We start from the raw sequence: 26593 nt of genomic DNA, 5'->3' as shown, positions 1-26593 counted from the left end.
AAGAAGATACAACAGAAAAGGAAAAGACTCCATCCAGGTATGTTTAGAAGAATCATCCAGAATCTCAAATTCTAAGAGAAAAAGGGTCTGGAGTACAGACAAGAAGAACTCTTACAGGGACCTCAAGTTATCTAGCATTACTATCCTCCACAGAACCTCACAATGTAAATGAATCCAGCAAAGATGAATGTTGGGTTAATGCCATCGATGAAGAACTTGACCAAATTGAAAAGAATGATACTTGGGAATTAGTTCCTAGACCTCATGATACAAATGTTATAAGAACGAAATGGATATTTAAGAATAAGTTGAATGAAAATGGAGAAGTTATTAGAAACAAGGCAATACTTGTTTGTAAAGGGTGTGCACAACAAGAAGGTATAGATTTTGAAGAAACTTTTGCACCTATTGCCAGACTTGAAGCCATAAGGATGTTTCTTGCTCTTTCTAGTTTTCGAAAATTCAAATTATATCAAATGGATGTAAAATCATCTTTTCTTAATGGAGATTTAGAAGAAGAAGTTTATATTGAACAACCAGAAGTATTCATTCTAGGAAATGATGCAAAACTCGTATGCAAGCTCAAAAATGCTCTTTATGGTCTGAAACAGGCTCCAAGGGCTTGGTATTACTGTCTTGACAAATATCTACAACAACATGATTTCAAAAAAGGTTTTGCAAATAGCAACTTATACACAAAGATTGGAAATGATAAATTGCTAATTATTGTTGTTTATGTTGATGATATCATCTTTGGTAGCAATGAAGAATTTATGAGTCAGAATTTTGCTTCGGTAATGCAGCAAGAATTTGAAATGTCCTTACTTGGTGAACTTACTTATTTTCTTCGTCTACAAGTACAACAAACAAAAGATGGTATTTTTCTTTCACAAACCAAATATCTCAAGCAGATCTTGAAGAAGTATGGAATGGAAGATTCTAAACCAGTATGTACTCCAATGGTAACAGGATGAAGTCTCAGTTCTAATGATGAATCACTAATTGTAAACCAACCAACTTACAGATCTATGATTGGAAGTCTGCTTGATCTAATGGGTACCAGACCTGATATCATGCATGCAGTAGGAATTGTTGGAAGGTTCCAAGTAAATCCAAAGGAATCAAATCTTCAGGAAGTTAAAAGAATTTTTGAATATCTTCAAGGAACTCGGGACTTTGGACTATGATATCCTAAAGATACAGATCTTACTCTTCATCCATATACGGATGCGGATTGGGCAAGAAATGTTGATGATCTAAAGAGAATTAGTGGAGGTGCATTCTATATGGGTTCACGGTTATTGTCTTGGTTCAACAAGAAATAAAGTTCGATTGCCTTATCTTCCGCTGAAGCAAAATATGTGGTTGTTGCATATTGCTGCACATAGCTACTTTGGATGATGAAAACATTGCAAGACATTCAGATCACATGTACTCCACCCATCTCCATTCTATGTGATAATACAAGTGCCATCAGTATTTCAAAAAATCCTAGCATGCAGTCCAAAACCAAGCACATACCCATTAAGTACCATTTTCTACGAGAACAAGTGCTTGAACAAAAGGTTAAGTTGGAGTATGTTCCCTCCAAAGAATAGGTTGTTGATATATTCACCAAACCACTTCCCAGAGAAACTTTTGAATATCTCAAACAAAATCTGGGAGTAGTTGCTGCATCATCCTATTGTTAAATCAAGTTTTTAGAGGAAGGTTCTTATACGCGGGTTTCTGTGGCTGCAGAAGCATATATGTTTTTCTAACAAAAAAACAGTGGGCTAGACTCTGATATGGGCGCTCAGTCTGATACTGATGATTACAGCCTGACGATATGATTTTTTCATTGATTTTTATCTGTCTAACAAATATGCCTTGATGACTGACTTGTTGACAATGCATGTGTAGCACAGGTTCAGGGGGAGCATTAGCTTTCACGCGCTTTCTACATTGTTGGCATTATGGTTGCTAAGTTCAGCTATGGTTTCAGATCTTTATCATTTGTTGCATAAGTCATGTAAAGATCTAGGGTGTAATATGACTCCTTCTGACATAGTCTATGTTCGAATGAGTCCTATTAGACATATGATGTAATTTTTATCCCCACTATGCCTGGGATGGATGATGTAATAATTGTTGTATTTATGTCATGTATAAACAATTGGTATATCCCCACTTGGTTGGGTGGATGAGTCAAATGTGGTGTATCCCCACTTGGTTGGGTGGTTGATGTATGTTTGAGTCATTGGTCTTAGGAAGGTCATACTCACTTAGTTGAGTTATAGAATGATGTTATTCTTTTGAAACATATCTCTACAAACTATGCATGTACTCAGGGGAAGCATGGACAACATAATGTATATCAAAGGGGGGAGTAGCTTGGTTCACCCTTTGCCCTTGATGTCAAAGGGGGAGAGTATTTTGGTGTGCTTGTTATCTAACAGTTTCTACAGCTTGCAGTAATCAACACCTTCATGGTTGCCATCAAGTCCTAAGGGGTAGATTGTTGGAATTGTGATACAAATGTTGTCCTTGATGGAAACTCACTCACAGGTCAGTTCAATTTTGATAAAAGGAAACTCACAGTATAACAGGTCTATTCAGAGGTAACAGGGCATTGGTATAGAAGAACAGGAAGATGGAACTAAAGTTTACTGATCAGAATGAAGAAGTTGAAGGAAAAGGATGGTGTAATGCAGTTTAAGATGTATACGCAATTCCTCTTAGTCAAAACAGCGTATACACACTGGTTCACAGTACAAAAAGAGTGTATACGTATACACGCACTTTCACAAGAAGGAAAGCTCATATATGTTGGAAAATAAAGGAAATTCAAGAGGAAACAATACCAGGGGTCAATACCATGGTATTAGCCCACAATATTGAGTGGAGTAACGACTATTTGATCTCGTCCAAGAATACCACGGGTCCTAAGTGGTTTTGTTCTGAGGTATTGAGAAAGGCCTAAAATTATATAAGGAGGAGAAGATCATAAGGCTAGTGTGTGCAAGTGAAAGGGTTTCTCAGGAATGCTTCTATCTGAAGTATATTATATGTTGCAGGGGCTATGTTTGTGATTTGATATGAAATATTTTGTGCACCTTGAATTCAATGTTGGATCAGAATCATGAGACCAGAAATGACGTATCATTGAATGATCTGATATTTGTTGGGCTAGATCTGATTGTGTACACCTATTTTTTAAATGTCATGATCTCGGTTTGTCTAAAGTCTAGAATAACAGCGAAGTTCTGAGTTAATATTTGCATATCTATACGCTGGTTCACATTGGTAAAAGCATGTATAGACGTAGGTTCGACCATTCCAAGAAGCGTACACAAAGGAAAAGCCTATATTTTAGAAATGATTGATTTATCTGATCACTTCTGTTGTTTTATTGCTATCGTCAATGAAGTCTTCTTAGATTTGAATGTAAAATTGAATGCATTAGGAGTTTGGTGTTTAATTGATTGATTGTCTAAGTGAAGAGGGTTATCTCTGCTACTGCATGTGTAAAGCTCTGTAACTTGACAGTAGATGTTCAATATCTTGCTGGTTGGTACAAACTTGATTCAGAAGTTTTATATTTCAGTAGTTTTGAGGGTATACGCAAGTTTGGTTAAATGAAGTAGCGTATACACGCAGGTTGGGTTTAGTAAAGTAGCGTACACATTCTGATGCATGATTTTTGAGGTTGCAGCTAGTTTTGAATGATGATGCAGGTTTCTGGGTTCAACACAGTGTTCTGGTGACAGTGATCTGATTGTTCAGATTAAATAATTATTGGTTGATGAAGTATGAATATTTGATGAAGCGAGGCCTTCATTTGTATTGTTGTGTACCAGGAGCATCTAGTCTGAAAATTTATGAAACGTGGTCCCTAGAAGAAGAGAGAAGGTTGTAGCCTTCTGTAGGCCGGCACCTATGTACCAATAAACACATTGGCTAGTACAAGAGCTAGGGGGTTGCAACTCCCTTCCAGTAGAAGCTGGGAAACAAGAGAAGGTTGTAGCCTTCTGTAGGTGGGTGCATGCGTACTAGTATGAGTCTGCACTAGTACAATATTTTAAACAAATTTTCTTAATATTAAAAGAAGACGGAGATGACAACAGCATGTGGTTGTTCTCCTGCATTGGGTTTCCACCTTAAATATTGGTGTTCATGTGTGTTGCTTATGTGTGATGGTTTATTATGTTTTTACTGCACTGTTTAATAGGTTATTGATGCACTGATTAAAAATCAACTCATGATAAATTGAATAAATCATAAGTTCTCTTGGTATGCATTGGTTTCTCTAATCACAGTAGCGTGTACACGCTAGTTCACTTCACAGAAGTAGTGTATATAAATATGTTTAAGATATGAAAAATTATTGAACTAATAATACTGATTCACCCCCCCCCCCCCCTTTAAGTATTATTTCCAACAATCCATACATGCATGTACCATGCATTCACAAACCAACAGGGAAATCACACATGCAACATGTTACCTACAAGTATTCTCACTGAAGTTTCTTAATCCAACTTTTCCTTGCTTGATCCTTGCTTGATCCTTGCTTTCCTTTGCTTTCTTGTCCTTCCTTTGCCTTCCTTTCTCCAGTGCTAGAGTGCTCCAAGAATTCTCTAAGTGTGCAAGAGTATGAGAGAGAGAATAGAGAGAGAGCTCCACCATAGAACTGTCAAAAGTTTTGAATTGATCATCAAAAACATTTTTATTATTGAGGCCTCTATTTTCTTCAATTTCTTTAATTTTATTCCAATTTCCTCCTCACATGCAATTTTGTGACCTTTCACCTTCCTTTTCTCCTATTTTCCATTATTTTCATAAATAAATGCCAAATAATATCTCTTTCCTTTTCAAAGTCTTTTCCAATGCCTTCTCCAATTTCCCCTTAGCCATAATAAACCAAATGAACACCCACTAGAATGTTTTGCCCAACATTCATCTTGGAATACATGTCCCATGACCTTGGTCTTATTTTTCTTTTATTAACTTTATTACATAAACTTTTAACCTAAGGCTATTACACACCCCTCCCTCTTAGGGGAACAACTTCCTCAGCGTTCAATGACACTTATGACCAATAAGACTGCTAAAACCCAAAACATACTACCCATGGAGATTTATAACTCATCTCAATGCAGAATTTACAATGAAAGTGCTGAAAAGAAAAACCAACATGACAACCATACCACTTATTGGAGATTCATTGTTGAGAGTTGTAGCTTGGGAGGTACTCCAAACCCTAGGCTTGAGGTTTGTGGAGGAATGGGCACACAAGTGTTGCTTGTGGGCATGGAACCCAAGCATGTGGGCTTCTCACCCAAGCTTATGGGTGCGAATCCATGAGGTTTATTAGACATGTGATGGATGGAGATGATAGAGGACATTGAGACAAATCCAACACAATGAAAATCATCGAAATTTGAGTTGTTTATGTGGTGATATTAATTTTTTAATTTAATGTGTGTGTTTGGTCAAGGTCAGTTAGGTGTTTAGAGACCTTGTGACAAGTTGTCAAGCCCTCACATGTGATTTGATGGAGCTCTTTTATTGTGTATAGATATATGGTGGAGGAGAGTCATTTAATATATCCAAGAAGCATTTTTCATAGTCTACACATCAAGAAAGGCAGCGCGAGTGTAAGTAGTGTGAGTGCAATAAGTGTGAGTGCAGGAACGCAAGTGCAGGAATGTGTGAGTGCAAAAACGCGTGAGTGCAGGAACGCGCGAGTGCAGGAATGGGAGTACAAGAACATGTGAATGCAGGAACGTGCGAGTGTAGGAATGTGCGAGTGTAGTAATGCACGAGTGCAGGAATGCGCGAGTGCAGGAATGCACGAGTACAGGAATGCGCGAGTGCAGGAATGTGCGAGTGCATGAACACACGAGTACAGGAACGTGAGTGCAGGCAGCGTAAGTGCAAGCAGCGCGAGTGAGGGTTGAGCGTGTAAGCGGACTGCATCACAGTGACATAGAACCTGCACAAAGCTATGTATGTATTGTATTGATGTGTTAAGGTCAAATTGATGCTAGTGGATGGTGTCCTAGGAGAGGACAATTTGGAAGTTTGTTACTAGCCAAGAGGAAGGGCTTCCTAGGTGGTTGGATGCCCTAACTAGGAGTAGATTCTACAAGAAGGATTGGTCACTCATGGTCTGTTGGAGGGAAATGTGAGAGTGGGCCAAGTGTGGATAGTGGAATGGGAATTTATGGTATGTTGGAGGACAGTGTGATAGTGTCCAAGCTAGAGCCCGGTGTGCAGCACTTTGATGGAAAAAAGTAGTTGTTAGAGTGGTAGTCATTGAGCTCAAGTGTCTGATCATCCAGGAGCAGTTTTGAGAAGCCATAGACTTGTGTGTGGAGAAGGATATCTACAACAAAACATGGATAGTCCTCCTAATATTCAATGGAGTAGCACGAGAAGACTATAGTGGGAAATTGAGAGTTGTTCACAAGTGGAGACGTGAACAGCTCGACAAGAGTCTCGATGTGTTGTGCACTTGATGGACTAAGGCACAACTAGTGAGAAGATTGGATAGTCGAGGTTTAGTGGTTAGATGGACTTGGATCATTGATAGAGGCAGTGTTGTAAATCGGGAGCCGACGGACCGGGCAAGTACAGGGTACAAACGAGAGGAGTTGAAAGAGTGTGCTACATTAGCCAAAAGGTCAAAGTATCTTGTTGAGGGTATATTGGTTGTCGATGGAATGACACCAAGCCATAGTTTCATATTCTTGTACTATTGGATATTTGAGTGTCATTATCCCTAATACAGGAGCCCTAGACTATTGTATTAGTCAATTTGATTAATACAACAAAGTTGGGTTATTATACAAAATTGTGTAGAAAGTTGTGTTTAGTTTGTGCACTAGTAGATTTACTATTGTTTATATTCCGTTGTGCAAGTATATTTGTTGTGATTCTTGGTTTGGTAGCGTCATTGATTTAAGATTCTATCCTAGTCACCCAGATTGTGGAAAAACAATAGCTCATTGCAATATTTACAATATCGACCATACATAAATATATATACCAAAACTCCTTTACCTCAACCGGAAAATAATGAAGGATATATAACCCACATCTGATCAGCCATCTCCCATGTAGCTTCATTGGGCTCAAAGTTCTTCCACTGCACTTTAACTTTCTCGATTGCTCGGTTCTAAAGCATGAGTTATTTCCGTTTCAAAATACATTGAGGTTCCAGTTGGAATTCTCCTTCTCGATGCACCAACAATATAGACCAATCAATCACATGATCAACATCTTTCACATATCTTTTTAAGAAATGAAACATGGAAAACATCATGGAATTTCATTATTAGAGGCAGTGCAAGTTTGTATGCCACTGGTCCAATCCTCTCAAGGATCTCGAAAGGCCCGCAATACCAAGGTGCAAACTTGGCACATGGTCCAATCCTCAAGGAGCTTTTCTTGGGTTTGGTGTGCAAGTACATATGCTCCCTAACCTGAAACTCCTTAATTTCCATGTTTTAATATGCATAACTCTTATATATATCCTGTGTTTCCATTAGATTCCTTCTGATAACCTGCATTTCTTGTTCCATCTCTACCAACATGTCTAGTCCAATCAACACCATTTTCACTGGATCACTCTAGTTGATAAGAGTACTGCAACTCTGCCCATTCAGTGCCTCAAACAGACTCATCCTCAATGAATCTTGATACCCATTGTTGTATGCAAATTCAACCAGTGGAAGATACTCCTCCCACCTCCTCTGCTGGTGCATAACATACACTCTCAACATGTCCTCTAGAATCATGTTAACCCTCTCTGTCTGTCCATCTATCTGCAGATGATAAGTTGTACTAAAAGCCAAATCTGTACCCAAACCTGCAAATAACTCCTTCCAAAACCTAGAAGTGAACTTGGCATCTTTGTTAGATATAATGTTCTTAGAATACCATGCAACCTCACTATCTCCTTGATGAATACCTGTGCTATCTCACTAGCTGATTAAGTAGACTTAACCATTATGAAGTGATCTACCTTAGTCAACCTGTCAACCACAACCATGATGGAATCATGTTGTCTAGAATTAATCGGTAAACCTATGATGAAATCCATAGAAATGACCTCCCATTTCTATTATGGAATCAGAATCAGTTGCAGTAGACCAGCTGGATGCTTACACTCTGCCTTTTCCTGTTGACAATCCAAGCACCTTGCAACAAACTCAACTACCTCTTTCTTCAAATTCGGCTAGTAGTAGAACTTCTTCATTGCTTTCAATGTCTTCTGATATCCCAGATGACCTGAACACAACTTAACATGAAATTCCCACAAGATAAACCTTTTGAGTTCATTGTTGTATGACACATAGATCTTGTCCCTAAATCCCACCAAACCATCTTCCATGAGATGTTAATCCTCATCTTGATCACATGTACCCTATTGTTGTAATCTGTGCCTAAGCTCCATGTACTTGTCATCTTGATATCCTGCTTGTAAGATCTGATCAAGTAAATCTATCCCATATGAGCTCATCGTTACAATGTGATTTACATGTACTCTTATGCTAAGGGCATCTGCAACCCTGTTCTCCTCACCCTTGATGTACGTGATCTCAAAGTCAAACTCACTGAGTGTGGCCAAACATCTAGCTTGTCTGACATTCATATTAGGTTGGTCAAACAAATATCTTAGCCCACTGTGATCATTCATCAACACAAAGCTCCTGCCAAGAAGATAGTGCCTCGACATCTTCAATGCATGAATGACCAATGCCAACTCAAGATCATGTGTCACATACTTCTTCTTGTGCTCATTTAGTTTCCTTGACTCGTCACATACCACCTATCCCTCCTACATCAAGACTCCACCTAGTCCCCTCTTGCAAGCATCTGTACACACCACAAACTCTTTTTCTGGATCTGCAACCTTTTGAACTGGAGCATTTGTAAGCAATTATTTTAACTGCTCAAAATTGGTTGCACATTCCTCTGTCCATTCAAATTTATTTTTTTCCCTCTGCAATGATGTAATAGGATAGGAAATCCGTGAAAATTTATTGATGAACCTCCTATAATAACCTATTAACCCCATGAATGATCTAACCTCATCCACATTCCTAGGAGCTAACCATTCCAAGAGAGCTTTGATCTTTTCTGAATCCACTGTTATGCCTTCCTTGGAAACAACATGCCCCAAGTAATGTACCTCTGTCCGAAAGAAACTCCATTTACTAATCTTGGCATACAACTAATTCTCTCTTAGCAATCTCAATATTTTTGCTAAGTGTTCTACATGCTCTTCATCATTCTTAGAATATATCAATATGTCATCAATGAGTACAATCACAAACTTGTCCAGATAAGGACACAACATAGTATTGATCAAATACATGAAAGTAGCTGGAGCATTAGTCAAACCAAAAGGAACGACAACAAACTCATAATTCCCATACCTGGTCTGGAAAGAAGTCTTGTAGACATACTCTTCTTTGATGCATACCTGATGATATTCTGATCTTAGATCAATCTTTGAGAAAACTACTGCTCCCTTCAACTGGTCAAACAAGACATCAATCATCGGTAACAAATACTTGTTCTTAATCGTCAACTTGTTCGATTTCTTGTAATCAATACATAGCCTGAGAGTATCGTCCTAATTCTTCACAAACAACACTAGTGCACCCCAATTCGATACACTTGGCCTAATGTATCCCTTGTCAAGCATTTCCTTTAGCTACAACTTCAATTCAACTAACTCTGGAGTGCTCATCCTCTGCGGTGCCTTTGATGCTGGTGTTGCCCCTGGTACCAACTCAATAGAAAATTCCACTTCCTTGTGAGGAAAAAACTCTGAAATATTTGTTGGGAATACATCCTAAAACTATTGTAAGACTAGGTACCTCTTTAAGACTTCTGCATCCTTAACATCCTTACCTTTATCACTAGAAATATTCACTACAATAAATACACACCCTTACCTGCAACTGCGTTTTTCTTGCATAGTTGTAACCATTCTAACTAATGTCACCTTCTTCTTACCCTACAAGATTCTTTGTTCTCCATTGTCATCCAAGCACTCAATAGCCTTTTCATAACAATCCACCTTAGTCCTATGAAGATACAACCAATCCATACCCAGAAGCATATTGTATGATCCCAATAGAAGCACATTTAGATGCGCTAATGTAGGAATATTGTTCAACTCAAATGCACAAGCTCTTACCCAATGATGAACTGTTTTCCTAGTATCTATATCCAACTGTACTAACCAAGACTTTTCATGCACTTCTTTTCTCAAACCACACTTATCCACTAGTTCAAGGTTAACATAACTATAATTAGATCTAGAGTCAATCAAAATAGAAACAACTTGATCACAAAGCTTACCGTCCATCTCGATAATAGATGTCTGGTGATCTGCCTACATGTTATCCAATGTTGCATAGATCCGAGGAATGCTCTGAAAAACATCCCCAACTTTCTACACTTCCTGAGCATTGTAGATCTGAGACCTACCATCCTGATACAATGGACAATCCTTCTTGAGATGCTCCTTGCCACATATCCAACACTACAATTGTCTCCTACCATCACCTTTATTTTGTTTCTCTACAGGTTGCGACCCATCTCCCTTCTCAACTGCATTAAACTTCCTGTAAGGAACAACATTCTCTTTCTCACCTGCATCCTGAGGTCTTGTTTTCTTCGGTGGCCATTTGCCTTGATTCTTATCATTCCCTTTCTATCCCTTCTTAGACTCGGTCTTATACTCTGATTGTTCATAACAATGCTTCAACTTCCCAATGACTTCCTCCAGCAACCAAGGCTCATCATACTAAATCTAATCCTTAAATTCTAATGGCAATCCACTAATAAATCTTTGAACTTTGGCTTTCTCATCCTTAAGATACAGCACATACCTCAACAACTCCAGATACTCAATCTTGTACTCTGCATTTGTCATCGATTCCATATTCAACTCATATAACTCCTTGGCCTTACTATCATAGTACCTATTTGACAGGTACTTCTTCCTGAAGAGTTTCTTGAATTCATGCCAACTAAAATCCTCTGTCCTGATGTCTCTGGCTTGCTTCACATCTTCCCACCAGATGTTTTTTTTCCTTTGAGGCTTTAAATAACTATCGTAGCTTTCATGTTCTTTGTGTAATCATGCAACTCAAAAAACTTCTTCATTCCAAGCAATCATGCCTCTACATTTTCTAGTTTCCTTAACTCTCCATCCAATTTAGGTGGCTTGGCTTTCCTGAACTCATCCGGCAATATCCCATGTTATTCCTTCTATAAGGATGATATCAATGATGAGCATGATACCTGTATGACTGGAACTAGAGTAGAACCCATGTCCACTTCCTCTCCTATGAGGTGTATCCAAGGACCTACCATCTATGACCATGTCATCTCTATCCAACTTGTTCCCACCATGAGACCTACTACCATATGCCCCATTAGTCTTGTCATCATGCCCATAACTAATCCATGGCTATTCATGTCTTTTCAAGTCTAACAAACTCTGAAGGATATTTTCAATAACCTCTGCTTATTTACTCTGTGCCCTAGAAAGTATTTCCTGTGAATAAATGATTATGTCATTATCCTCATTGCAACTTCTTATCTATTCCTTCAAGCTTCTCAAAGTGTCTACTATGTTTGGAGAGTACTCATCTCTTGGTTGCTCATCTGATTTGTAAGGGGAGTCTCGTGAACTCTAATCCACCATTTTGCTAGTCATATTTTATCTTCTTCTTCCTTCAAACATACCATGTCAGATAAACCAAATACAAACATAATCAACATAACTCAATGAAGTTCTGGGGAGGCTATCTTGTCTACAAAATCAATCAAGATTAACATGATACATGTATATACATAATCATATCAATATATTGACATCATCTCAATCACCATGCATGATAAAACCAACAACATACCATGACCTCATGCACGACAACCATAACCATGACAATACATTCATAACAACCACATAGGAACTAACATGCATGCATGACAAACACATTTTTTCCATCGAGTCCAAGTATTTGAACCATGCTTTGATACCAATCTATAACATACCCCTCCCACACTTACCCACTTTCACCAATATGTCAGGGTAAACATGAGACAGAGAGATACTATGACATTCCCTGACCTCCTAGATCCTCTTAAGGAAGTGGGGTCGACTAATGACCACAAACTAACCACTTGACACCTCCTACATGAGCTACAAATCACCCAGGGGTTGAACAACCACCCCAAGTGGCCAAACCCTGAGCTAGACCTCTTTCTCATAGCCCTGGGCTCTCAACTTCTTCCACAGCAAGTCATCCATGTGGTTGGAAGCCTCCAACCGCTCCCATGAGCCTACATCCATGCGGTTTTAGCCCAAAAAGTTCAATTCAAAGCATGTGGTCCTAGATTTTGAACCTAAATTCTAGGTCACCCTCCAGACCACTGCCCAGAACTTAGTGAGACTTTCCATAATGATAAATGACATCAAGATAAAGACATTCATACAAACTTTTCTTAAATACTTGACCTAACCAAGCCTAACCACAACAGTCATTTCATCAAACATATTGAGAACATGTAATCTATAGGTCATGAATACATATCTAAACATAAGGGTTTGATACTTATCTAAAAATCATCAATAAGGTCTAATTCCCCCTCATAATAGTTACAATAACACTTATTATCTCATGCATTCAATAACCATTCATAAAAAATTCAAACATATCAAGAGCCATAACTAGAACCTATTGTGAAACCATGCTTATAACCAACATATAACCAGAATAATTGTAGCACCCTCCTCCCACATTTACCTAAGTTAACCAGTCCGTTGGGGTAAACTTGTGACGAGAGGATACTATGATGTGATTCAATTCCCATGTACATTTAAGGAAGTGGAACTGACAAAATAAAACCATTCTAACCTTCCACGCATGTTATAGAACCATTGGGAGAAAACCAACCTTTCCATGTGACCAACCCCTGAGACAACTTGACATTTCACTAATTTCGACACTCATCTGCTCCCATGACAAGCCATGCATGTGACTAAGGCCTTCCAGTCGCTCCTACAATAAGACACACCAGCGGCTATGGACATTTTCAGCTAGTTCTGAGCCAAAGACCCTAGATTTTGTGCCACTTTTTCAGGGCCAGGACTCATGCCACTACCTAGAACTTCATTAAACTTTCAAAAATGAATAATAACAATGAAACAAATATACTAATTCAATAACTAGTGCAAGGACTTGATCTAACCCCTACTAGCCATGACAAGCATTTCATCAAATTTGTCACAAATATGCAGTCTACAAGTCATAAAAACATATATGATCATAGGGGTCTCATACTTATCTGAGATTCGGAAAGAAGCATTGTTTCCTTATCACAATAGTTTCATTATCATCTATTAGAAAATATATACACTGTACATTCATTTGTTAACCAAAACATGATGAAATCCATACATCAAGTTTGTCATAAAACATACTCATAACCAGCATATAACAAACATAAATAACAAGGATATAACAACCATAAAATCCACATATAAACTAGTATGTTTACACATGAAATACCAAGGATAGGAAGCTCTTATTAATGAATGAAAAATCCAACCAGGTTTGGAACTTCCACGAACCACCCGACCATAGATTGGTTGAACCAAATCTTTCTTTTAGCCAGTCACCCCTGTGCCATATTCCAAGCATGAATATGGGACTCACAACAAAACCAATCCAAGTTTCCTCAGGCTTTACCGCAATCCCCACCAGATCACTAGGCCCCAAAAAAGCATGGATGATAACGGATTCATCCACTTACCCTGTGAGGAATTTGTCTGCCTCCTAGTCTTTAGGATTTACCATATATCCTGCCATTCACTGGCTAAGGATTCCTAGGCCCAATCGGGACTCCACCCTCCAGGATTTACCGTATATCCTGCCATTCACCGGTCGAGGACTCCTAGGCTTGATCGACGGCACACACCTCAAGGATTTGCCTTATATCCCACAATTCATCAGTCAATTATTCTTAGGCCCACCAAGGTACACAAAATCCAGCTTTACCGCAATCCCACCTTCTTCGGTCCAGGGATTCCTAGGCAATGTGTTCTTTCTTTCAAATACCACCTCACTCAGTTTTGGAACCATCCAGCTCAACCAAATACAAGAGAACCCACCACACCATGGCTATTCAGAAATGGCAATGCAAGGTTGAAGAACATTGTCACACCTGGAAAATCCCATGCCAATGACAACAAGAGAACCAAATATACACATGCATGTACCGCATGCCAAATATAGCAAGGAAATCACACATGAAAATTGATACCTACAAGTAATCCTGCTATGGCTGCTTGATCTTGCTCTTCCTTGCTTGATCTTTGCTTTCCTTTTCATTCTTGGTCCTTCATTTGCTTTCCTTGATCCAATTCTAGAGTGCTCCAAGAATTCTCTAAGTTTCCAAGAGTGAGAGAGAGAGAGAGAGAATATAGAGAGATCCAAAACTGAACTGAAAAAGGTTACCAACTAATCCTCATAAGCCTTTTTATTAATGAGGCCTCCAATTTCTTCAATTGTCCATTATTTTCCTTCATTTTCCTCCTCACATGAAACTTGTGAACTTTCACCTTCCTTTTCTCCTAATTTCCTTTATTTTCATAAATAAAAAATAATGCCTCTTTCCTTTTCAAAGCCTTGTCATTGCCTTTGCCAAATTCCTCTTAGAAATAATAAGCCAAATGAACACCCACTAGGATTTTTTTCCCAATAATCAGCTTGGAATATGTGTCCCATGACCATGGTCTTATACATGACCATGAACACCCACTAGGATGTTTTTTTACATGAATTTTTTATCAAGGTTGTTCGAGGACCCTCCTCCTTGGGGGAACATCATCCTCTATGTTCAATGACACCTACAACCAACAAAAGTGTTGAAAGAAAAACATACTTCCCATGAAGCTTTATAACTTAGTTTGTTGTAGTATTTACAATGAGCACTGCTGAAAACATGACAAACATACCATTTACTGGAGATTTATAACATGACTCATTACGATATATAAAATGACAACCACATATACTTATGCACATTTGATTCAACCAGAAAATAATCATACTGTCTATGGAGCTTTACAAATCCAACGCAATACAATATTTACAATATTATACACATATGCACATTTTCTCAGCCAGCAAATAAAAGGATATGATGCCCGTATCAATAACAAGGGAATCCAGAGGCTCACACCTCCACCCTCAAAGTAGTACTAGGAATCACCTCCTTCCTAGGAAGTCCAGAATCCGCTGCCAAATTCAAACCTGCATCCAATGTCCAGCGCTACAATCTTACGGCACTTGTCCTCTCAATGAACAGTTACCAGCTCATTGTTTCAGGGTACACTCCCAATGTGCATCTGATTCCATTTGGCAATGTTAGTGACCAAAAGAAATCCATCCATGGATTTCTCTTCTCTGCTACATAATCCCTCGGGAAATCCAGTCACCCCTTTCATGCAGCCACCCTCAAAGTAGTACTAGGATTCACCTCCTTCCCAAGAAGTCCAGAATCCACTACCAAAGTCAAACTTGCATCCAATGTCCAACGCTACAATCCTGCGCCACTTGTCCTCTCAATCAATAGTTACCAACTCATTGTTCTAGGGTACACTCCTAATGTGCATTTGATTCCATCTGGAAATGTTAGTGACCAAAACAAATACATTCATGGCTTTCCCTTCTCTGCTACATAGTCCCTTGAGCAATCTAGTCACTCACCTTCCAAGCTCCCCATCATCCCCTGTCCAAGGTGATCCATCTGTTGGCAAGGCTTCCTCGCATCGGAAGGTCCAAAAACCAAGGCATATCCCTGCCTCAAAACCATCATACCAGCCATAGAATGCTCATGGAAATCAATGGAAACTATTGGTACTAGTGTCCCACAATGGCCCTGCACCTTAAATGTTTTACCAGCATAGTGTGGCATGTTCCAATTCCTTTTTTTTGTTGCTAATGCTTGTAGTCAGTTTCAACCACCCAACCAAGCATTTCCATGCTTTCCTGTACCAAGCACATAAATTCCATTAGATTCAAAATAAATTCAAATCATACCTCATTGGTGGCTCGTCAATAAGTTACACTTGCACTTATGTTTACTTCTTGTCACAACAAGCCAAACCAACTCTTGACCAAATCATCATGAATAAACATATCACATCTGGTTAGCTCAAAGCGCAACCATCATAAATCAAAATCATGAATCACATGCAATCATCTTAAACCATTATCATAGATCACATGTAACCACCATAAATAAGATTAATAGATCACATGCATAATAAATCCAAAATAAAATATCGATACTTACCCTTTAATCAGTCCTTTGCTTCTACCTTTATCCTTCTTCCTTACATTACACACACTAGATCGGTTTCCTCATCCAACAAACACCCAATACCTTCTCTTCAACCAAGTACACATACACAATGTACATCACAACACATACATCCACACACAACGTATGACACCACACAATGCATACACCTACACCTAATATACATCATTACAAATTCACCTACAACCGGTGTACAACACAACACAATGCATACTTCTACATCTAGTGTATAGCGTAATACACATATGTACACATAGTACAACACAATGAATACACATTTCATGATGTCATGACTACACAATGCACATACGTAGTACTGCATGTACACAACACAACATGTATGGCATGCACACAATACCACATGTACACCAATACCACATGTACACTGTACCACATGTACACAACACCACCTGCAAAATGTGTACACAACATCAAATGTACATGGCACCATATGAACAACGTGTACACAACGCCACATGTGCATTGCACCCCCTGTACAATGTGTACACAATACCATATGTACACAGCACCACATGCATGACACCTCATGTACATAGCGCCACATGCACGACATGTACACAATGTCCCTTGCACACAGCACCACATGTACAACATGTACACAACAACACATGTACAATCATACACACAACACCATATGTACATAGCACCACATGTACATCATGCACACAACACCATATGTACATAGCACCACATGTACATCATGCACACAACACCATATGTACATAGCACCACATATCCAACATGCGCACAGTACCATATGCACACAACACTGCATATCCAACATGTGCACAGTACGATATGTACATAGCACCGCATATCCAACATGTACATAGCACCATTTATACCCAACACTGCATATGCAATATACACACAACTCGATATATACAATAGACACACAACATCATACGTACACAATACTACATATGCTACATGTACACAACACCGGTATTGCACATCCTAATACCACACTGACCTTACCAAGCAACCTTGTTTCTAGTGTCTTATCCACACTTGTCCTAGCATGCCACAGGTCACACTGCTTTCACTCTGTTGATGTATCTCTCAGCATTACTTGTCCATAACATAAACATATGCATAGCATAAACACATAATATCAACTCATATCCACATGATACTAACCTCATAAATTCATCGAAGCTACTCTTCCCACTTGATTCCCCATAAGACTAGGAACCTCTTTCATGTCATTCACGTGCATAAGCAATCTTTCCTCCACAAGAATCATCCCTGACAACCCTCTCAGATAGTGACATAGATACATAGATACATACATATATATAAGCATTAACATAAAATAATCATGATCTATGATGACCCTGTCAGACACGACATACATGCATACATGCATACATATATACACATCAACAGAATCATGATCACAACATAATTATCAAATACCATAAGGTCAAGGTTAAGAGAACTCCTTTTATCCATGTAACACATGCACAATGTTGAGAACAACGGTCCCCAACATAGCCAAGGCATCTGATGCCTTAAATCCATTTACCTTACCTTACATAATTACCGTTCTCATAACTATCCTTCCACCATCCATTTACACCAATGGACCCAACCAGTCCACTGGCTATCATACTCTTGTCTTCAGCTGCCCTTATACATGCACCAAGCTTCATCTAAGTCTTGCCTTACCTATCGGGTTTCATTCAGCTCTCCCCGAGCTCCATTAACTTTCCTCTTTTCCCAACCAATTCCCAAGACCCTCAAAACATAAAGGCAAGAACAAGAAACAAACAAGAAGAAAACCATGAAACACCAATAGCAACACGACACCACAAACAAAGGGAAAGTCCTTGCACCAGACACAATGAAAACCCATAAATCAAGCTCAAACAAATCACAAAATATAGAAGGCACAAAACTCCCAAAAAACACCATGACTCAACCCCATGGGTTCCAATTTCTTCCAAGAGAAATTCAACCTGAGCCTTCTCCAAGATTTCATGGTAGTCTCTTTTGCCTTGCAATCCCTACATCATACTACCATAAACAAATAATTTTCATTGTATAAATAAATATACAATATACCAGTTACCTTACCTTGTCATGAAAAGCACGATGCCTTGTAACTGAACACATCCATTCCATCTCTCAAGGGACTACAATTCCCTTGATGGATCCAACTAAAACTAGAAAACAATTGTTATACCTGTCAAATACATGTTTAGGAATATAACATATATCCACATAGTGTCAAACAAAATCTAGGTTAAGAAGACTTCTTGTATGCAAAGCACTCATTCATTTGGAATTGCAGTTTCCAAACATAGCCAAATAAATTCTCACCCAATTCCTTTATTTTACATTTTTACCTTTCTGCAATTGAGTCTTATTACATGCTATCACATCCCCCAGTTGTTAGTTATATAAACAATCCATTGTTACCTTGTCATGCCATTACCAAGCATGTTGCTTTATAGCTTCTCACACATGTCAGCCATATATTCCAAGGATCAATACATCATGTCTATTAATTCAAATCAACCTTTACCAAGACTAACAACCATGTCATAACCAACTAACAATCATTCTCTTACTACTAAAACTAGCACCTACTTACACTCAAGCGCATATCAGTTGTCTCATAACATATGTGTTAGTACTACCGTCTTAAAAAAAGATCATTCATTCGTGGAATCTTACAGACACATACTCATATCATGAAATTAATAAAACATTCAAGTAACAGATAGATGACCTAATAGACACCAAACACTCAACCACCAAATAGACAACATAATCAAACATTCAAACACCAAGTAGACGACATAAGAAAACTCATACCTTAGTGTATCTCAGGGGAGGCTATCTTGTCTGCACAATAAATCTATATTAGCATGATATAACTTCACAACACATCAACTCAAACATAAATAATGTCATGGTATCCATAACAGTAACTAGCTAACATATTCACATCATAAACTCATAAACAATTGTCATTAATGCATAACAATCACATATGCACAATCAGTCTAAACTAGTATGACATAATATCACAATATATTAACTCATACCTGAATGTCATAATCATATTCATAGGTCACTCCAAATTAGCACAAAACACAATAACATCAAGACCTAAGCTGCAATGACCATAATCATCAAGCATATCACCATATTGCATACAACAATAGGTTATTATCATTCATGACTATCCGACACGTGCATATGACTACACTGATCAACTAGCATTTATCATACATGTAGCCATAACAACAATAAAATGACAAGAATATAAGTGATCGTAGTGCTTATAACAACCATCAACCACATACCTGCATGACAAACATACAAACTTGTATGGCGATCTTCTTTTACCCCAAGATCCAATGTTGCAACCTCGCTTTGATGATTTGCGTCTCCTACTCTATCTCATCCAACAAATTGGCATAATAACAACCAACAAAATCATGATGACACAAAACTACATACAATGACCTCACAATGCATGCATAACAACATATAGACACTAACATGCATAACAAATGCATATACAACTAACATGCATTCATGACTAAAGCATCCCAACAACAACATCATCAACTCCTGCATGGAAACACAATTGTAACAATGAACACTACCATGCATACATAACAAGCACATATACTACCTACATGCATGCATGACAAACACGTTCCGCTTATCCAGTCCAAGTGTTGAACCATGCTCTGATACCACTCTGTAGCACCCTCCTCCCACATTTACCCAAGTTAACCAGTCCATTAGGTTAAACATGTGACAAGAGGCTACTATGATGTAATTAAAATCCCCATGTACAGTTAAGGAAGTGGAACCAACAAAATAAAACCATTCTGACTTTCCACACCTAATATAGAACCTTCAGGAGCCAACCAACCTTTCTAGTGACCAACCCTTGAGGAAACGTGATATTTCACTGATCTAGACCCTCAACCACTCCCATGACAATCCATGCATGCGACTAAGGCCTTCTAATCGCTCCCACAGCAAGGCATGCTAGCGACTATGGACTTTTTCAGCTAGTTCTGAGCTAGTGACCCCAGATTATGTGCCACTTTTTCAGGGATAGGATTCAGGCCACTACCCAGAACTTCGTGAAACTTTCAGAAATGAACAATAACAATGAAAAAAAGATACTAACGCAATCACTGGCGAAAGTACTTAATCTGGCCTGTACTAGGCATGATAGGAATTTTTTCAAACATGTCACAAATATGTATTCTCCAGGTCATAACAACATATCTAAGCATAGGGGTCTCATACTTATCTGAGATTTGTAAAGAAGCATTGTTGCCTTATCAAAATAGTTGCATTGTCATCTATTAGGACATATATACATTTTACATTCATTTTCTAACCAAAACATGATGAAATCCTTAAATCAAGTGTGTCATAAAACATACTCATAACTAGCATATAACCAACAAAAATAACAAGGATATAATGACCATAAAATCCACATATAAACTAGTATATTTACACATGATATACCAAGGAGAGGAAGCTCTTATTAATGAATGCAAAAGCCAACCAAGTTCGTAACTTCCATGAACCACCCGACCTTAGATTGGCTGAACCAAATCTTTCTTTCATCCAATCACCCCTGTGCCATATTCCAAGCATGAATGTGGGACTCACAACAAAACCAATCCAAGTTTCCTTAGGCTTTACCGCAATCCACACCAGATCACTAGGCCCTAAACAAGCATGGATGCCACTGGATTTATCCACCTACACCATGAGGAATTTTTCTGCCTCCTAGTCTCTAGCATTACCGTATATCTTGTCTTTCACCAATCAAGGATTCCTAGGCCCAATCAAGAATCCACCCTCCAGTCTTTGCCGTATATCCCGTGATTCATTGATCGAGGATTCCTAGGCCTAATAGAAGGAACACACCTTTAGGCTTACCATATATCCAACCATTCACCAATCAAGTATAGGCCCACCAACGTACACAAAATCCAGCTTTACTACAATCCCACCTTCTTTGGTCCAGGGATTCCAAGGCGATGTGTTATTTATTTCAAATACCACCTCACTCAATTTTGAAACCATCCGGAAATCCAACTCAACCAATTGCAAGAGAACCCACCACACCATGGCTATCCGGAAATGGAAAGGCAAGGATGAAGAACATTGTCACACCTGGTAAATCCCATGCCAATCACAACAAGAGAACCAAATATACACATGCATGTACCATGCATGCCAAATCTAGCAAGGAAATCACACATGCAAATCTATACGTGCAAATTATCCCACTATAGTTGCTTGATCCAGCTCTTCCTTGCTTGATCCTTGCTCTCCTTTCCCTTCTTGGTCCTTCCTTTGCTTTCCTTGATCCAATGCTAGAGTGCTCCAAAAGTGCTCTAAGTGTCCAAGAGTGAGAGAGAGAGAGAGAGAAAATAGAGAGAGCTCCAAAATTGAACTGACAAAATATTAAACTAACAAAAGGTTACCAACTGGTCCTCATAAGCCTTTTTATTAATGAGGCCTCTAATTTCTTCAATTTTCGATTATTTTCCTTCATTTTCCTCCTCACATGCAACCTATGACCTTTCACCTTCCTTTTCTCCTAATTTCCTTTATTTTCATAAATAAAATGTCAATTAATGCCTCTTGCATTTTAAAATCCTTTGCCATTACCTTTGTCAATTTCTTCTTAGCCATAATAAACCAAATGATAGGATGTTTTTCCCAACATTCAGCTTAGAATACGTGTCCCATGACCATGGTCTATATATATATATATATATATATATATATATATATATATATATATATATATATATATATATATATATATATATATATATATATATATATATATATATATTTATTTATTTATTTATTTATTTTACATGAATTTTTTACCAGGTTTGTTACAATAATAACCATAATAGAACAATCATCAAATCCACATAATAATAAGTACAAATACTCATGAAATACAAGAGGAAAAGAGCTCTTATTAACATATGGAAAATCCAACCAAGTCAAGGACTTCCAAGTGCCATCCAGCCATATATTGGTTTGAACCAAGTCTTTCTTTCAGCCAATCACACTTGTGCCATATTCTAAGCATGAATGTGGGACTCACAACAAAACAACCAGGGCTTCCTCAGGCATTATCGCAATCCCACCAAAATCGGTCAAGGGAATTTTAGGCCCGAAACAAGCACCTACACAACCAATATTTATTGCAATGCCGCCAAATCCATTCAAGGGATCACTAGGCCCAAAACAAGAACATACACTACCAGGCTTTACCGCAATTTTTCCAACACTGTTCAAGAGATTCCTAGGCCCAAACAAGCTTGGATGCCTCTGAATTTCTTCACCAATACTTTGAGGAATTTTCTTGTCTCCACCCTCAGGCTTTATAGCAATCCCACCAAATATTTTCAAGGGATTCTTAGGCCCTTTGGAATTTTCCTTAGACCACCTCACCCGGTTCCAAAACTATCCAACAATCCAAAGCTCAACCAAATTAAATAATCCCCCCACACCATGTCTATTCGGAAATGGCAAGGCAAGTTTGAAACCACTGTCACACCTAGAAAAACCCATGCCAATGACATCAAGAGAACCAAATCCATACATGCATGTACCATGAATTTACAAACCGGCTGGGAAATCACACATGCAACCTGTTACCTGCAAGTATTCATGTTGAAGTTGCTTGATCCAAATTTTCTGTTGAAAAGTGTGCAACAAGAAATGCTAAATTTAGAATGTGCTAAAAATAGACCTGTTAAAAATAGCATGTCTAAAAATAGCATTTTGGCCAGTGAGGTCATTGGCCACATTGGGTGACAGGTGAAACTGCTAAAAATAGAAAGTTCTAAAAATATCATTTATGGGTCCCTTCCTATTTATAGCAGTCCCTAGTCTATCTATAGGAAGTAAAATTAATTTTGGTCTTAACAGCATTTGGAAATATTAATTAATTAATTCAGTTGAGTTAATTAGTTAAGGAAATTCGAATTTGAAGTCTTTATGAGTATGCACATGAGTTGTCCCACTGATTGAGGAATTTATCCTTAATTTCCTCTAATGATTGAGGGAATAAGTATGAGTTCTATAATGAGAGAATCAGTTGACTTAGTTCTAACTAGTCAAGTCCAGTTAGATTATTTTAACAAGTTGTTAAAATAACAAAATATAGTTTGTTAATGCTTGCATGCATGTGAAAACTATTATTTTAGATAACTGAGAATTCACTCATGGATAACTGTTGCATGTCAGTTTTGTCAGAGACCCAGTTGAGATCAGATGTGGGACAATGTACTATCAGATGCTTGACTATTTCTAGTAAGTAGTTTTTGCATGGTTGAGGAACTAGTGTCCTCAAGGATTGCGTAGTTGGACCATTGGTTAACTTCGTATGTTTGGAATTAATTGCATATGCTTTTGCTATTATTTCCTAAGCAAACTGCGCAAGGAAATAGGGATTGGACCATAGGTAAAGCCTTTATATACAAGGCTTGGTTGGTTCATGAGATATATCTTCATATCTTCATAGTTCATTGAGAACTGGATAGCTTGAGAGCTGATTCTTTTTGTATTGTGAAGAGGATTTCCACTTGATTGATAATACATGGTTGGGGTTTTATGCTGGTGTTTTCCCCTAGATATATCTTGTGTTATGTGTGATTATTTCTCTTGATCAGTTATGTATGTTTCTACTTGATGTTGCTCATGAATTCGATTATGCTTCCACTTAATGTTTTGTAGAAGTAGAACAAGTATTATGCTTTAGGACATTGCATATATCGGTTTGTTCTACAGGTGAAATTTCTACATGGTATCGGAGCACAGGTGATCAAGCAAGAACAGTATACTAGCAGGAGAAATTTGAAGTTTCTTATTCTTGATATAGATCTCAAGTTCTTATCACATCTATTTCATCGATGGTGTTCTATGGTTTGAGGCTTGAGTATGCCCTTAATGGCAGCTCAAACTATATAGCTTGGAAGGATTGCATGGAGGCAGTTTTGGAAGATAATGGCCTTAAGGATTTCATTGATCAAGAAATTCCTAAACCTACTGACAAGACTGAGCAGGTGGAATGGAGGAAGTGTGTGGCTAGAGCTAGGAGAATTATCTTGGAGGGAGTGCGTTGGAAGGAGACTCTGCATGCAATGTGGAAAACATTGAAAGATTTATATCAGAATAGCAGTGATCAGAGGAAGTTGGCACTGAAAGACAAACTTCGAAAGATTAAGTGTGAAAGGGATGAGATGATCTCTATGTATCTAACCAAGCTCATCACATGTAGGGATGAGATGATCTCTATGTATCTGACCAAGCTCATCACATGTAGGGATGAGCTTGCAAGTGTAGAGGTCGTGACATCGGATGAGGATATGGTGAGTCTAGCACTCCTTGGCCTTCCTAAGAGCTAGCATAGCTACCAGGACTCGGTGAATGGAAAGGAGAAACTGCCAGATTGGGAACGACTATGGTCAGATTTGATGCAGGAGGAGATCAGACGGAGCATCAGAGACAATTCTTCATCCATGCATGATGAGGAGAAATGTGCCTTAGCGAGTAAGGTGAAGAAGGGGAAGGAGAAGGTTTCTCTTTCTTAATCCAGTTCTTCCAATGATGGGAAGAAGGTTGACAAATCAAAAGTGTGATGCTTTCGTTGTCATGAGGTGGGCCATTATGCTGCAAATTGTCCACAGACGAAATCCAAGAAGGGATCCGAGGAAGGATCTGAAGGTGAGGCACTTGCTTCACAGTTTGAGTTGGATTTCACACTCTTTGCATGCATGGTTTCATCCATGGTGGGAAGTGGTTGGTTTCTTGACGGTGGAGCTTCTTTCCACATGACCGGCGACAAGAGTTTGTTCAGTACTTTGGAGGAGAAATATCTCCAGATACTCATAGCGATGGGTAACGATGAGAAGTATAGTGTCTCAGGTGTAGGCACGGTTATTTTTTAGAGGGAGCGTGGATCTCACCTTACCTTGACCGATGTCAAGTATGTACCAGGACTGAAGATAAACTTGGTGTCGATCGCGATGCTGGAAGACAGAGGCTATGATGTAGTCTTCAGTAAGGGAAAGTTTTTTCTTAGACACATCATCACTAGACAGGTGAAGCAGATTGGTTCACGGATCAAGAACCTGTATGCTCTTGAGGTTCAATATGCATGCAAAGCCTTGAGCAGCAAGGCAACTGATGGAGACTTGGTGGTTGAGAGGGAGGGTATATTACCTCTTAACATGCAGAGCCAGAAGAAGTCTTAGATGATTTTGGAGGAGCCACGATTGGTGAAGCAACTTCAGGAGGTTGTGGAGTAGCCACAACAAGGGAAGCTGAGAGGAGATTGAGTAGAGACATCTACTCATGTAGAAACCTCCAGTAGGGGGAAACTTCGAGCCAAGTGGGCAAAGGGATCACACGTAGCCATACCTCCAGGTAGAAGGTGGGGTGATGTGGAGTGATCATCCCAAGGAGGAGGGGCAGGATCCTTGAGGTACCCAACCTCTTGGATGAGACCTTGCTACAGGAGCCCCGATGTGGATTAGAAGGAACTGAATGATTGGGTAGAGACAGATGCAGATGGAGTGGCAGAGAGAGCGACAATGCAGGGAATCCCAGGACAACGCATAGTTAGTAGGCTGCAGCAATGTGAGAGGCACAAGTGTTTTGCACAGTGCTAGGTGGCACAGAGAGGTTTGCAATGGTACGAGATGCATGGAGATGTTGCAGTAGCGCAGATGTCAGAGAGGGAGCACTTGTCAGTAGCAGGTAGAGCTTCAGCATCAGAGTATGTTCCTAGCCCAACAGAGTGGTCAGTTGGGAGTGTTTTTGTTCCAAGTGTTGTTGGAGCAAGTGGACCAGGTAGATGTGTTGCATGCAGAACATTCCAGAGTTACAGGATCAGGTTTGAGAGGAAGCCTTTCTTGTTGAGAGGGAGTGTTGAAAAGTGTGCAACAAGAAATGCTAAATTTAGAATGTGCTAAAAATAGCATGTCTAAAAATAGCAGTTTGGCTAGTGAGGTCATTGGCCACATTAGGTGAGAGGTGAAACTGCTAAAAATAGAAAGTTCTAAAAATATAATTTCTGGGTCCCTTCCTATTCATAGCAGTCCCTAGTCTATCTATAGGAAGTAAAATTAATTTTGGTCTT

Source organism: Pinus tabuliformis, chromosome 9, assembly GCF_031772625.1.
Source record: "Pinus tabuliformis cultivar Carrire ecotype Pingquan chromosome 9, CPIR1, whole genome shotgun sequence".
NCBI lineage: Eukaryota > Viridiplantae > Streptophyta > Pinopsida > Pinales > Pinaceae > Pinus > Pinus tabuliformis.
This window is presented reverse-complemented; position numbering follows the sequence as displayed.